Source organism: Herpailurus yagouaroundi, unplaced genomic scaffold (genome assembly GCF_014898765.1).
Source record: "Herpailurus yagouaroundi ecotype Mexico unplaced genomic scaffold, PumYag 140, whole genome shotgun sequence".
Classification (NCBI taxonomy): Eukaryota; Metazoa; Chordata; class Mammalia; order Carnivora; family Felidae; genus Herpailurus; species Herpailurus yagouaroundi.
The window spans coordinates 65,685,537-65,696,008 of NW_024412395.1; positions in this window are offsets into that span (position 1 = coordinate 65,685,537).

A 10,472-nucleotide genomic window follows, 5' to 3' on the forward strand; every position below is an offset into this window, starting at 1 on the left:
GAATTTTTGTGGCCCTCATACCTCTCAATCAGAACTGAGTATATTATATTATATTATATTATATTATATTATATTATATTAATTGTATTATTATATCATATCATATATCATATTATATATATATTACATATATATATATATATATATATATATATATATTCCATCTTAGAATAGGAAACTCTTTCTATTTGTTAACTTGATATTCCATGATCCAACAGCATGCTAGGAGCTGTTTTTTGAGTGGTCTATATTCTCTCCTGTAGATAGCATGACTTTATTCCAGGAATTAAAAACATCTATTATGATTCTTCTACTGATATTTGCCATAAACTTCATGTAGCATATTTTCTCACCACAGATATTTCTAATATTACAAAATTTTCACAATACCTTACAAGCATCATATACCATGATCAAGTGGAACTTATTCCAGAGATACAAGGATTGTTCACCACCCATAAACCAATCAATGTGATATATCACATTAACAAAATGAAGGACAAAAATTATGACCATCTCAATGAATGCAGCAAAAACACATGACAAAATTCAACATCGATTTATGATAAAAAGAAAACACTCTCCACAAAGGGAATATGGAAGGAATGTATCTCAATGTAATAAGGGCCATATGACAAACCCATAGCTAACATCATACTCAACAGAAATCTTTTCCTCTAGGATCATGAACGAGATAAGGATCCCTACTCTCAACAGTTTTATTCAACATAGTTTTAAAAATCATAGCCAAACTAATTAGACAAAGAAGGAAAGAAAGAAAGAAAGAAAGAAAGAAAGAAAAAACTAAAAGCCATTCAAATCATAAAGGAAAAGATAAAATCATCCCTATTTGCAGAGGACATAGTATTATATATAGAAAACCCTAAAGACTCCATGAAAAAAACTGTTAAACAAATGAACAAATTCAGTAAAGCTTCATAATAAAGAATCAATATACAAAAATACATTGTGTTTCTACATATTAATGATAAAGTAGCAGAAAGATAAATAAGAATGCAATCCCAATTTGCAAGTGCATCAAAAAGAATAAAATAAAATAAGATAATGTAACCAAGAAGGTGAAAGACCTGTACACTGCTATTAACAACTCTTAAGACATTATTGAAAGAAACTGAAGAAAACACTAATAAATGGATATCTGTGCTAATAGACTGAAAAAATTAATATTATTAAAATACTCATAATACCCAAAGCAATCTATAGATCCAATACAATCTCTGTCAAAATTCCGATGGCATTTTCTGCAGAAATAGAAAAAAAAACCTAAAATTTTTATGGAACCACAAAAAATCTGAAAAGTCAAAGCATCTTGAAAAAGAACAAAGCTGGGGTGCCCGGGTGGCTCAATCAGTTAAGCGTCCGACATCAGCTCAGGTCATGATCTCACAGGTTTAAGGCGTGCATCTGAGCCCAGCTCAGAGCCCGGAGCTTGCTTTCGATTCTGTGTCTCCCTCTCTCTCCGTCCCTCCCTGCTTGTGCTCTGTCTCGCAAAAATAAATTAAAAATTTGAAAAAAAAAAAAAAAAAGACAAAGACAAAGAACAAAGCTGAAGTCATCATGGTCCCTGATTTCAAACGATATTGCCAACCATGGTAGTCATAACAATATGGTATTGTTGTACAGAAACACAGATGAATGGAACACAATAAAGAGCCCCAAAATAAGCTCATGTATATATATGGTCAACTAATTTGTGGCAAAGGAGCCAAGAATATACAATGGGAAAAAATAGTCTCTTCAATAAATGGGAAAGTTGGGAAAATTTGACAGCCACATGCAAAAGAATAAAACTGGGTCCTTACACCATACACAAAAACGACTCAAAATGGATTAAAGACTTAAATGTAAAACCCGACACCATAAAACTCCTAGAAGGAAACATAGGCAATAAGCTTCTTTTTTAAATACAATTTATTGGCAAATTGGCTAACATACTGTGTGTAAAGTGTACTCTTGGTTTTTTTGTGTAGATTCCCGTGGTTCATCGCTTTTATACAACACCCAGTGCTCATCCCAACAAGTGCCCTCCCTCAATGCCCATCACCCATTTTCCCCTCTTCCCCACCCTCCATCCACTCTCAGTTTCTTCTCTGTATTTAAGAGTCTCTTGTGGTTTGCCTCCCTCCCTCTCTGTAACTATTTCTTTTCCTCTTCCCTTCCCCCATGGTCTTCCGTTAAGTTTCTTATAAGCTTCTTGACATCAGTCTTAGCGGCATTTTTTTAGATTGGTTTCTTCAGATCTTACTATAAGAATATAGAATGGAACACTATTCTTATAAATATTCCTTGCAGCAGCACAAATGCACTGATTCGCCTGTGCTAGAGTTTTCCACATTTAAATAGTATTGTCAGTGTAAGAATATTATATATTATCCTTTAGTATAATCACTGAGTAGTGCTACAATTGGTGGCATTTCTGTCAAAATGTTGCAAAGCATGCCCAAAAATATATAAATAAACAAAATAAAATAAATAATACATTCCCCAGGCACTAAAGAGTAAGCTGAAAGAGTAAAGTGTGTTTTCAGTGTATTATGACAGACCACAGCAGGATTCTTCACAGGAAATGCTACAAAGCATATTTCAATTGAAGCAATGAACTTTAATAGGAATTGCATTTTACACATGAATGTATACTGTGTGATAATCTAAAATCTATTTATTCAACTGCTGGATCTCAGGATTAGAATGAAGGTGACAAGAGCATAGAGAATTATGTTCCTACAGAGTAAGAAAAATCCTATTAACCTTTAGTGACCTATTTTTCCTGCGCTTTTAGTTTAAAACTCTGATACAACCTACCAGTTATTTTGTTTTACTTTATGGGCTAGACTTATAATGTACAAAAGGAAATTTATGTATTTTATTAATAATAGTCATTTAAGTTTAGAGAGTTAGTCTAAGGCCAGAGTGGGTGTTTAGAGACTAATTTTGAAGTCGCTCAGGGGAACCCAAGGAATAATATATGCAAAACATGAAAGTGTGGGATGCCATCATAATGCACAGCGTGTACATCTAGAAGTTAAATTTCAATGCTACAGTACTCCCTGTACTGTTCAATACTGTATTGGTTCATCTATCTGCACAGCTCTCATATTACAGCCACAACAAAGCCTTTCACGACTGACTAATGAGCTATATTATTAGTTTAATTATTGTCTCGCCATTTAGAGACTAAACTTATTGGAAAGGAAATTGTGATTACTACAATTGGCAACTCCCTTGGCTCAGACTTTATTCAGGACACTACCTCATGGACTTATTACTTTGCTACTTTACATACAAGAAGGGCTTAAACATTTCATTAGTGAACTTCCTGTTACACACAATAACACTTATATGTTTATTTTGTTAATGTCAAATGATGAGTTGATAAATCTTCTTCCACTTATTTATTTATCTGCATTTTATCATGTTAAAATTAAAAAAAAAAACAATAATATTCATTATGTTCCGTGCAATGTACTAAATGTTTGATATGTGTAAATTTATATAAGACATACTTTAAAAAGTGCCTTGATAGGAAAAGTAGAAGACTTAGAATTTAATAGCACAATAGCATAATAGCAGAACAAGCTGAAAGTCCAAAAGACATGAAATTTGAAAAATATTTATCCTGAATATAGCAGCCAGGATAGGATTAGGAATGTGATTTGGACCAAGAGAATGAACGTTTCTAACACATAGTACGAAAGATGAAGGCTAGTTCGGGTTTAATATAGATTAAGTTTTCGATACTTCCAGAATATCCAGGGAATCACTTTATTCAGGGAATCACTTCAATTAGAAAGCTGACAATCTAAGTCTGGATCTTAGAGATTAGAAATTACCAGCAAGTGATACTAGCAGAAGAGGTAGGAAGAAGGAATATTCAGAATAAAAATATGTAGAGATAAAATTTAGTCTTTGGAAGACCCTTCAACAAACATGAGGAAAAAATTAACTGATAGAAAAAGAATCAATAAATCAGAAAGAAAAGGGGAAAATCTGGAGACTGAAGTATCACTGGGTGGATATTAGCAATTCAAATGTGGATTGAACTGTCAAATGTTGAAGCAAAGTAAAATGCAGCAGGGCTTTGGCAATTAGAAGGGCAGGGGTAACTGATGAAAGAATGAAGTCAAAAAGTAAGTGATTAAGAGGTGGTTACATAATGGCAACTTCTATTTAACATGCTTAACACCTTATTGTTTCATAACCTCCTAACACCAAACAATGGTGACGATTCTTGAAATTAATTCCAATCCAAGAAAAAACAAGAGACTCTAGATAAAATTGATCATGTTGAAACAATAACTTAAACATATGGACAAGTGTTGCTCTAAGGACATTAGACATATTATTCATGCTTCTCAATAGCATTATTATTACCATTTTCAGGTTAGTAAACTAAGGAAGAGGTATTAAGTCACTAGCTTAATATCATAAAGATAATAATACACAGAGAAGCCAGGAAAGTCAGACTATCTGACTCCAGAATCTGTTAGTTTAAGCACTAAATTTTTTTTGTTGTTGCTATTGTTAGTTTTTATTTTTTTTCCTGGTTTTATTGTTGGCTAGTTCATAAAATTTATTGTCAACAAAATAAATGATGAAAAATCGAGTGAAAAAAAAACCTCAATTTAAGGGATTCTTAATTGCAATCTGGGTTACAGAAATCAATATACTGTAGCTTGTTCACTTTTTTAAGAAAATGCCTTCCCTTTCTTAAGAATTTTAACTCTCTTGCAATACATTTGTTTATTATTTCTTGTCATTTTTATTTTCTATTTCCAAATATCTTGTAAATATATTACTGATAGAGTTAAAATCACCTGTCCTATCTACTCACTTTTTCAGGTGACAGTTAACTGACTATTACTCTATGAAATATTTTATATTATGTAGAATATGTGTGTATATGTGTGTATTATATTTAATGACACATAGCATACATATTTAGCCTATTTTCTGCACTCTTATGTAACTAAGACAATTTGATACTGGTTGTTTATACAGTTAACCAGATTTTGAAAAAAGAAAGACAAATGCTAGTTAAATTTGTCTGAGAGCTATTAACAAAAGCTATCTAGAGCAGAGAAAAAAAAATTTAAGTAGGAGCAGGGAATATACAACCTTATTATATAATGTGGAGGGAGAAGAAAATAAATTCCACATAAATTCTAAAATAAATTTAAAAATCCCCTAATACTACTAAGTTACATTTATTTTTAAGTTAGATTAGATTAAACCTTCATTTACTACTAAATGCCTTTGACTAATTAGAAGTTGAAAATTCCATATAAAAGAACAAAATTATAGTTTCAATTTATCAATTTGTCATCGTCATAAATTAATGCTAAATGTATATGAAAATAATGTAATTGAATATAACTGACCTTGCTTATGAAACATTATTCTGGGAAGATCTATCATATCTTACAATAAAACATCTGGCAGGCTACATGGCATTTATTAAATTTGGCTTTTTTCTAATAGAAGCATGCCAAAATTTCAACTTAATGAACATTGATGGCTGATGCCAATCATTGTTCTCCGACAGCCCAGATATACATATTTATTTTAATGATTTGGGGCTATATGGCAGCCAGAATAAAACAAGCAATGTCACTGGAGTCAAAGCTGTATCAAATCATGAAAAAAAAAAAAAGCTAATTTATAGGTAAAGGAAATATATAGTTATTTGGAAATGTTTTATTAATATTACCTTATTCCAGATATAATGGAAAATACAAGAATAAGAAAATAGGAAGCAAATCATTGATAAAGTCCTATATAATTATAAACTGTGGAAACCTACAGCTGGCACTTCTTGGCATCCTTTTGATGTTCTAGCACAGGACAAGTATGCACACATTGACAATTCATTCCATTAGTACCGTTCATCTTTTCCCAAAATACAGGCAATAATCACAGAATGTTATCTCCATTGTCCTAATTATCATAAACATTTTTTCATCATAATACCTTTCTTTACTTTTATTACCATCGGAATACTCTTTCTTGTATAAAAAATTAGGCCATCACTTTTTTCTATATTTTCTTCATAACCTTTCCCTGAGTACAGATTATTCTCCTTGAGGCCAATATCATTACAATCCTGAGGAGTGAAGCCTGCACTTTCTCTCATACATCTTTTTAACTCAGGTGAAAAAAGTCAGGGCTCACTTGAGAACTCTTGAGTTTCAAGGCATTCTACTGTTTACAGATTCCACCTTGCTTCATATCAAACATGAATTCATATGGATCCCATATTAAATACTTTCTGTAAATTTAAACATGATTATAATTTTTCTTTTAAAATTATTTGTTATAATTTACTCATTTAAGATCAGTTAGAGCTTTCTACGGCAATTATCTAGCATGTTCAGGAATTCTTACAAAATTTGAAATTATAGTCTTCAAATGGTTTTTCAGATATTGTATTTAGCCTCTTAGCTACTATTTTCTACTGTGTTTCTTGGGGTTTCTCCTGTGCTTAGGCAGCTTAGGAGTCAGACAATAAGTTGAGGGGAATATTATGGAAACTGTGTGACTGAGTTTTCAGAATTCCTACCACTTTTCAGCCCAAACTCTAACCTGGACAACCTCAATCTAAAAATACTGCCATCTAATGCTGAACTCCTTCAGTAAACTTGGAAGTATGTAAAATTGCCCTCAGCAAAAAATGCAAAATGAATGTGGTCTCTCCTCATATTTTCCTGCTTTAGGGTATTGTAATCTCTTAAATCCTGTCTACGTTCATGCTCTTTCAGTGCTTTTAAACATTTTGTTAAAATTCTGTACAACATGTATAATTCCTACAGAAGGAGAGTTACCCTAATTAAGCTACTTCATCATAAACAAATCTGGAAGTCCTATTTAAGGGATGTGAGTGTGTGTGTGTGTGTGTGTGTGTGTGTGTGTGTGTGTTTATACTTAGGAAACTTTCATCTTTCCTTTACATGACCATAGTTTTAAGATGTACTCTTACTATATTATGTAATATGTAAATCCCTCAGTAACCTCTATGGACAGCTTTTACTGCTGTCTTACTTTCCTTATATTTTGTCATGTTTTACCACCATCATGGAACAGCCCATGTCATATATTTTCTCTTTCATATATCTGTCTACTGATTTTAGAGAACATGTCTTATTAACTCATGTATCCTCAACAACTCACTCAGTTCCCAGTATATGGTAGATGATCAAAAATGGTCTTGAGTAAATAAATAAAATAATATGTCTGCAAATTCATATTTGTTACAATCATCAAAATATTGCAATATTCGAGACAAATTTCTTTATCCGATCTACAAGATAATTTAGTAGTTTTGATCTTATGTTAAAACCAATCAAAAAGACATAAAGAAGAGTAATGCTGTTTAAAAATCTATTGGAAATAAATTTAGTATCCACAATATTTCAAGGGATTTTAACCTGTAAATTAGGTTTATGTCATGTATTTCAAAATATTTCTTATAGCTTAATATAGTTTAAAAAAATTACCTTAGGAAAAAATAACCTTAGGATACCATTCAGTAAATATTTTAAGAATATAATAATATATCAAGTAATCATAAAAAAAGAAAAATGAATGAGTATTTTTATAATGCATTTACTTTCTATGCTTTTTGAGCACCAATAGTAATATCTGATAGATATTTTTAGCATAACTATTTTTAATTTGACAGATAAGTCAAATAAAAAAAATTATTAAAGTGTCCTGGCATTTAAATGAATAACAGCATTCAGTTTTTGTAGAGTATTTGAGAATTCAAGTGAATTTCATTAGAGAAAATAAATCGATCATAATAAAAAAATGAATCTGAACATATATAATTTACCGAACCTAAAGAGAAAGTGAATTATGAAAAAGACTACTTAGTGAAATTACAGGAATAAAAAAAGATACTTAAGAAAACAAGAAGAATGAATAAAATTTTCCCAGAAGAAGGAGTAAATGATATTATATTATAGAGGGAGGAAAAGCATATAAAAGGACAGAAAGTCATACTACATATAAGTACACAGAATTTACAGTGAAGAAAATAAAGGCTAATAGTGGGGATAACATATTTGTCATTCTAAAGAAGTTTGAATTTTACACTGTTATGTAGGGGAGGTTACTAAAGTATCAAACTGGATGATGACATGATCTGATACACATTTAGAAAGTATTACTTTGACAAAAAGAAGAAGATGGCATTAAGAGCAAAAAAATAAAAATAATTAATATCTTCTTCCAATAAGTAGTAGCAGTAAGGATGGAAAGGAGTAGGTGGAAATAATATGACTTGGTTCATTGCCAATATAGGGGTGGAAGAAGAGAAAGGATTCAGTAATGACAATTGTCCTGACTTGGGTAACTGAGTGCATGATATACATGCACTAAAAAAGTAAAGCATTTATGGCTATAATTTTAAAGTATAATCATTAGAGTTTGATTCATTACTTATCACTAGAGACTAACCATGCTGACACCTTGATTGAATGTCCCAGCCTCCAGAGCTGTGAGAAATAAATTTCTGTTGCCTAAGCCACTCAGCCTAAGCTAGAGTGTCTTATGCTAAATGAAATAAGTCAGAAAAAGACAAATACCATATGATTTCACTCATATGTGGAAGTTAAGAAACAAAATAGATGAACATAGGAGAAGGAAAAAAAAGAAGGAAGCAAATCATAAGAGACTCAACTATAGAGAACAAACTGAGGGTTGATGGAGGGAAGGGGGTGGGGAATGAGTTAAATGGGTGATGGGTATTAAGGAGGGCTCTTGTGTTGAGCAATGGTTATATGTAAGTGATGAATTACTAAATTCTATTCCTGAAACCAGTATTACACTATATATTAACTAATTTGAATTTAAATAAAAATTTGGGAAAAAAGATGTATAAAATATATTGTTTAGTTGATGGTTGAGCAACACTGCCAAAGGGAGAATTAATATATTGGAATTTCAGTGGGAGCATGTACCCCTTAATGCAGGACATGAAATAATACAATGGATGCAGGAAGGCAAGAAGAAAACAAAGGAAAGAAAGATAGCTCAAAAGCCATGAAGAATAAAATAAGTCCAGCATTTATCTAATAGAAACTATAAGAAGAGAAAATAGGAGATTTAGGAAAAAGTGTGAGGCAAAGCCCAGTGTTCAGAGAATTAATATTTACAACGATGACAAAATTTAGGGAGACATGACTCTTCAGGTAGAGAGAACTTCAACATTCTGAAACAGTGTAGATAGAAATATTTCTGTACTTATTCACATTATAGTACAACTGTAGAACATAAATGCACATAGAAAATATAAACAGAAGGAAAAACATATTACTTCAAAATGTAAGATACAATTACATTGTAATTGTAAGCTTCCTGACAGTTATAATACATGATAGAGGCAATCAGTCAACTTAATCTCTGCACCTACATAAACTCAAATTGAAAATTGAAGGTGAAATAAAGATATTTTCAAATATATAAATCCTAGAAATTTAACCTGAAAGAAGTTTGAAATATTAAATTTGAAAACAAAAAATGTGAACACTGACAAGGAGTTATTAAAATATTAGCCAAACTGTCATTAAATCTAAATACACAGTGATTGTAAACATTATTGGTAATAATTTAAAATAATGAAGGGTTGTTTGAAATAAGAATATTGGAATCAAATTGCAGATCACACTAACAGAATATTTTGGGGGAGCAGGAAGAAAATAATTAAAGTTTTCAATTGGGTTAAATCAGCTGAGGAGAAGATAGGGGTATTAGTGTATTGATTATGGGCTTTGGTAATCTGAGTCCACAAATTAAAATTAAGAGATGATTACTAAATCAATAAAAATAAGGGGTAAAACTCCGAGAACCGAAAGACTAAAGAAAAGAGATCGATCCTGGAGAAGGAAGGAAAGAAGATTTAAAATTTTTTAAAAATGTATGACCTATGAAAAACAAAACAAAAAATAAAATTATACAAATGAGTCCAGAAATATATGTAATCATAATAGATACAAGCTGAATGAACAGCAGCTATAACTGTCGTATAAATAAAGCTTTAGAAAAAAAAAAAAAAACAGGAGCAGTGGCAGCAACCAACAAAATGAAGTCTAGATATATGCTATTTACATGAGGCACATTTACCACAAAATAACACACAAAGTTTGAAAAAAGAAAATCCAGGAAAATGAAACTAAAATGTAGCTTACATGTTAGTATATCTACGAACTAAATTTAAATATAGAGTAAAAACTTTTATAAAGGTAATGTTACACACTGAATATTAATAGTTAATATAGCTACCCTGTTAGAATTTATAATGATCCTGAATTTGTAACCTCCTAATTGCACAAGAATATATAACTAATAAGTATTTTATTTTATTTGTTTTATTTTATTTTAAAGTAGGCTTCATGCCCAGTGTGGAGCCCAATGTGGAGCCCAATGCAGGGCTTGAACTCACAACCCTGAGATCA